Source organism: Colobus angolensis, unplaced genomic scaffold, assembly GCF_000951035.1.
Source record: "Colobus angolensis palliatus isolate OR3802 unplaced genomic scaffold, Cang.pa_1.0 Scaffold58, whole genome shotgun sequence".
Taxonomy (NCBI): Eukaryota; Metazoa; Chordata; class Mammalia; order Primates; family Cercopithecidae; genus Colobus; species Colobus angolensis.
This window is the reverse complement of record NW_012119376.1, coordinates 13,440,211-13,446,573: the sequence shown is the minus strand read 5'-3', so window position 1 is coordinate 13,446,573 and position 6,363 is coordinate 13,440,211.

Here is a 6,363-nt window from a genome sequence, read left to right as displayed (position 1 = left end):
GCGCCGGGCTGTCCTCTCGGGGCTGTCGGCCGGGGCGGCTGCCGTCGAGCTGGAGGGTGGAGTCGCACTGGCTGCCTCCTCTCAGCGGGGAAGAGTTGTTGTGTGAGGCTGGGGCGGGCGGCCCGAGGCTTTTATACGCTCCAGGCGGCCGGGGCTCGCCAATGAGCTGAATGGAGTCCTACACAAACAGGGACATTCCTCGCATTCCTCCCCACCTTCCTGCCTCATCAACTCACTCCGGATTGATCCTGACCCCTTGACACTCAGCATTCCTCCGTCTGAAAAAGCTGGCACACTCCAACTCACAGAAAAAAAAAAAAAAAGAGAGAGAGAGAAAGAAAAAAAAAGCACAGTATTTCCAGCACCAAATAGAATTTTTTTACCCGTATCCTCTTCGCACCACTCTTGATTCATATCATTTAAAAACACACTGGCAATTATTTCTTATATCATTTCTTTTTCGAATAAATGTGCCCTGTTCTATCCACTGACATACATCCTTTTTAGGAAGTAGGTAGCTGAAGAGGCAAACAGCAGGAATTCCTAAAAAATTCGAAAAGATTTCTCCCCCTTCCTTAGTAATGATTCCATTTTAGAGGCTATAGGCTCTTGAAACTCTTCAAAGAGCAGAAAAGGAGTGAGTTGCTTTTGACCATTTGAAATCCTCAAGATGCCTACCTGTAAAACCCTGAGTTCTATATTTGAGATTTGATCCTTTGTCACTTGAGGTAACGGGTTTGGGACAAAAAAGAGAACAAAGCCCGGGGTCTGACTCAGGATGCAGTCTCCTGGAGCAGATTTCCAGAACTCTTGCTTAGTTTTCTCTTAATATGTGTAGGAATTTTATATAGGGAAGGACAAGGGCCGAGTGGCCATGAATGATTCCAGAAAAATGGATCCATTGTTCTATCAGAGCAAATGATTCTTTGTTGGGTAGGTGGGGGCTCTGGGTGTCAGGGCGGGAACACTGGGATTCAAAGGGGGTTCACCTAGGGGCATTTAAACACAGCTTCACTAGGGTCTTTGAGAAGTGAGTGCATTTTCTTATATTAAAACCTATAATCTTCAAATGTGGATTGGATTTGGTTTGTCTTGTTAAAATAAGAGCCTGATTCCATAACAAGAGCAGTGTACCCCATTGTATCTGGATATAAACTAAGATTGACAGTGAATAATATACTTTTAGTGACTCCTTACACATCTATGAATAGTGATTGTGATTTCTCATTACTTGACTTCTCATTACCCAAGGAGCGTGCAGCCTGAGGGAGTGAGGTCAGGACAAGGAAAGAATAGGTTTTATTCTCCCTTGGTGTGTGCAGATGTCGAATATGGCCAATAAACCTAAGCATATCTCCATTTCTTAATATAGTGCTACTTAGCTTCACTAAGGACCCAATTAGTTCACTGTGCTTTCATTTGGAATCTATGTTGTTTAGTGGCTTTTTGTTAATAACTCCAGTTCCCATTTTATATAAAGAGAGTGATTCTAGGGCCATACCATTTTCGTATTCTGTAATACCGCATCATTTGACATTGGTGTTACCAATGAGTAGATTCCTTTAAGTTGTTGATGCTTCAGAGCATGGGTTCAAGATAAGCATATCTGTTTCTGGTGCAAAGATCAGCTTTAGAAACAACGTATTATAGATTTATCATTTGAAAACAACCTGTTTAAGCTGATCAAATTTTTAAAGTTTCAGTACATTCTATTGAAAAATAGCCAAGAAGAAATATAACCACTCCAACTTCAGCACAGAGCATATCATCTGTGCACAATTACCTCATTAAGCCAGCCACATGTTGTACAGTGTAGTTGCATGTCAGTAGTGTGAATGGCCAGCAAAGGGGCGGGGGTGCCCTCTGAAGCTGAGGAAGAATTTTCATCATTGTTGTTTAATGTCCTTTCCAAGCATTCCTCAAAAAGAAGAGGACTAAGAGTTCCTATTTAAAGAAGGAACATTCCAAGTTAACTTAATAGCCACATGTGTATTAAAGGCAACTTGGCCCTCAACTTTTTCTTCCCTTGTGGATGATTTTAAAAGTCCAAAATATGTGGGAAGCCACAGTGAAACCTTTCAAGACCTAAACCCCCAATTACATCTACCACTAATGGTTGGAAAGGTGTGGTGGCTGGGGAAGGGTAGGGATGTGCAGTACAAGTCTCACCTAAGGTGGGATGTGGGCTTGGTGGTGAGCTCGCCTAACTTGCAGAATGAAGTAGATGGGAGAAGGGTTGGGGAATTTCTGAATCCTCAGGAAAGTCTGAAAGCTACCACCAACATCTTCACTTATGCAGCAGGGAGACTCATTCATGGAGGGGATAAGTTGTTGTACTGGGTTATAGCTGGATGACCTAGGTTGTATTCTTGGAACTGCCTTTCACAGAGCTCAGGGAAGTCACACGTAGGAGCCATATTCCCATTTCCATTTAAAAAATGGAGGTAATCATAATTTTTTTAATTTAATAGGGTTCAGTGAGGGCTGAGTAGATGAAAATTCTCAGGGAATAGGTGCTTTATTGTTTTGTCTTTCTTGATCTTTTTCTTCCTTGTCTGTATATAGTAAGTATATTACCATTCTGCTCTGTTGTTAAAAATGTCAAGAGAAAGAATTTGGTTTTACTGTAAAATTCTCATAGTCCTTCGAAGTCTCAAAAAAACTATAGTCAGTTCCAAATAGATGATTTTAATGTTGCTTAAGAGAAAATAAGCATATTGAAATATATAGAACTTATGAAATTTCGGGATAGAAAAAGGTTCTGTGCATTATCAGGTTAGGTTGAGGCTTTATGATCAAAACTCTTTTTGAAGGAGTTAAAATAAAAGATTATTGTTAAGAAAGTGACACAGAGACAGACAGACACACACATGCACACACACCCAGAGAGAGAGAGAATGAGAGAAGACACCCAAGACATTCACAGACTCAGAAGTATGTTTTTATTGTGATATGGACCATCAAATGCCAGGAAACTCAAAGGGAAAGGCTGACACTCCATCCTTAATCATGCCATGGGATCTGAATTCTTGCACTATTATAAATGATTCAGCAAATGTTTGCGTGTGCCTGGGCGGTAAAGTGGGAAATAGTGGCTTCTTATAACTTCGTCCAACTTTGACTTACCTCAGTCCTTTTGATTGACAGCGGGTCAGAGTTGGGAGAAAAAGGTCTTTGAATTTGTGTGCAAAATGGTTAAGATGCACTAATTTTGGCTTGTAAGCAAGTATTTATCTAGCAAATGCTTTTTAGAGAGCATTTTTTCCTCGTGGTAAAATGAGGAATTAACTAAGCTGGCCACTGAGTCCTGTGTACCAAGCTATATAAGGTATGTGTATGTGTCTACCAGGGCATCATTTGTACCGGTCGTTTGGTTAAGTCTTGTAAGATGTTCAGCTGTGGATGTACTACATTCCTTCCCTTATGTTTTTTGTTGTTTTTTCCTCCCTAAAAAAAAAAAAAAAAAAGGTTTCTTGATCAGGTATCAGTCACAGAGAAAACCTGGCAGGACTACAGAAAAGTGGCCAGGGTTGGAGTGTTTGTGGACTTAAAGAAGGAATCTTGCACATTTTCAACTTTTAGTTGTAGATATTTTCTTATAAGAGCAAGCAGGAGTTAGTGCCAGCCCTCAAAGCGGAAATCAAAGCTCCCAGGGAAACATACCAGAGGAATGTGACTCAGAGCCAAGACCCATACGCAATGCATACACAGAGCTGTCAGCCGTATAGGAAGTCTGGCCGTATATGGGCATGTGGACAGTGAGCAATTTGTCCTTATGGTGGGTCGGGAGAGGTTTCCGATGTTTGTAGTGTGCCTCGAATTCAATAATGTAAATTAATCCTACCAAAAAAAAATGGTATTCCAGAAGCTTTTTGTACAATAGTAATAAACATTATTCTGAAATCTTCAGGGACCCTGGTTTGGCTTACATGACCTCCTGTTTGCTTAAAATGAGGGTTAAGGAGAGGGCGTACTCGCTGGGAGTTCATGGGGGGGAAGACAAACGCGGATGTTTACTATCTAAATTACATTCATTACCTTCATGCCTTTTCCTCCTTATAATTAGTTCTCTGACTTTCTTAGGACATTTTCTAACGCAAAGGTATTTGTCAGAAGGCAATCAAGGCCGTTGCATGTGGTTTGTGTTTTATGTTTGCCTGTTCCTCGCTTGTGCCTGGAGTTGGAGGCCAGAGGGGTGAGAAAGGAAAAGAAGTTTTGTTTTTTAAGACGATATCCCTTCAACTTACTGTTTGTTTCACTTATTCTGTTAATTAGACTCTTTTAAAAAAAAAAAAAAAAAGAGTTTACTTAGAATCCAGCATTGCCTCTAGTCAGCTTTTGTTCATCTAAGATAGTGACAGAGGATGAGGATGCTGCTAGGTAGGAATGAGCCTGGGTGGGAATCTCAAATTCATCACCGTTTAGCAACCAGGAGTACTTATAGCCCCTTGCTTCATCAAGGCTGAATGTGAAGCATCCCCTTGGTGATACTTAAGGTGATACTTAAGTGAGTGGGAATGCAAAACAGAGGACATAAGCATTCCTTAAGATGTGTGATTTGGGGACAGCCAATCAATAGGTTTAGGAGGAAGAGAGAACTGGGACTAGCTATCTTATCCCAGATAATAGAAGTAAGTGAAAGGATAAATATTTTGAAAGGACTAGTGTGAAATATACATGAATGTATTCCTAGGGATTCTGCTGTGGGGTGGGAAAGAGGTGCAGATTAAACCAGGCCCCATCATGCATCCTTGGAAATGTGCTCCCACCTCTGGCCAAGAGGCCTGAGGTCCCTTCTCACAACTTCAAGCTCCCTGGAATACCATTAGGTAGAGCCTACAGGACTGGCTAGGAGGTGAAGGTGTGAGCTCCATAGCTGCCATTTGCTTGCCAGTGACCTCAGGGAAGACACCCACTCTTTCTCAGCCTGAAATTTCCCACCTGTTCATAGTTAATGTACAGCTCAAGGAGACAATATTTATGAAAGCACTTTCATAAATGTATTAGAGTTTTAAAATTGCCCTCCTCTTCCATCCTTCAATGGCTCTTCCTTGCTCTTAAAACTAAGCCCAACTCAGATTGACTGTAAAAGCCCATCACAGTTTGATTTTATAACAGTGTCCAACTCTGCATGGGTTTTAAAGTGTGAAAACTAGGTGAGAGCTCAGAGAAAATCAAATCCTACCTCTTATTTATTTATTTCTTTAGATTAGATGTTCAGGATTGATAGAGACATTTAACAAATGAAAACCTTTTTTTTTCTCTTTTTTCTTTTTTGGAATAGGGTCTGGCTCTGTCTCCCAGGGTGGAGTACAGTGCCGTGATCTTGGCTTATTGCAACCGCTGCCTCCTGGGCTCAAGTGATCTTCCCACCTCAGCCTCCTGAGTAGCTGGGATAGCTGGGACTACAGGTGTACACCACCATGTCCAGCTAATCAAAAAAAATTTTTTCTTGTAGAGATGGGGTTCTGCCATGTTGCCCAGGCTGGTCTTGAACTCCTGAGCTCAAGAGATCAGCCCATCTCAGCCTCCCAAAGTGCTGGGATTACAGGCATGAGGCCCTGAGCCGGGCCACAAATGAAACTTTTAAATTTGTCTTGTGCTTCTTATATCCCTTATATTGTCATTTTGATGGTAATGTGGGCATGCATTTTAATCATGGGTTTCAGGTTACCTACAACAAAATTCTGTGCTCAGTTTATTTTTGTCACCTGATAGCATCTACTCCCTTCGTCTCCATTATATGTTCATAGATTTCATTTATTTTTGGAGGGTGGGGAGAGTTAGGGAGTTCCTAACAGTCTTCCTTTCTTCAGTGAAAAATGTGTAACTTATCACTAATAAGAATATGGTATGCAAATAATAAAGAAACAGCTAAAAATTGTGATTGCCTGTATCCATCATGTTTTCTTTGGATTTGTATTTCTTGGAAACCAAGGTGGTATTTTACTTAATGTGATGCTACAGACTTTAACCCTTTACATATATTTGGGTTGACAGTTTTCTTTCATTTCATTTTGTAATGTGAACTGTGTTGCCATGATGGTGACAAGTAAGTTTTCAAATTAAAAGCAAACTTGGTAGCCAGTATGGTCTAGAATGCTAAAAACCAAGTTGTTCAAATCATCCAAAGAGTTTCTAAACATTTTCCTGTGTGTAAATCTTTAAATAATCATGCCTATGGGAATCATATATTAAAATCTGAGCACCTGGATAAGGCTTTTTGGGAAGGTATCTTATCTTCTCAGTCAGAACTTTCACCACATATGAAGAAAAACCACATTCTATTTAAAATCCTGACATCATCAGATTTGAAGTAAAAGTCAACTAATGTATTGTTTAATTTGACGTTAGAATGCACAA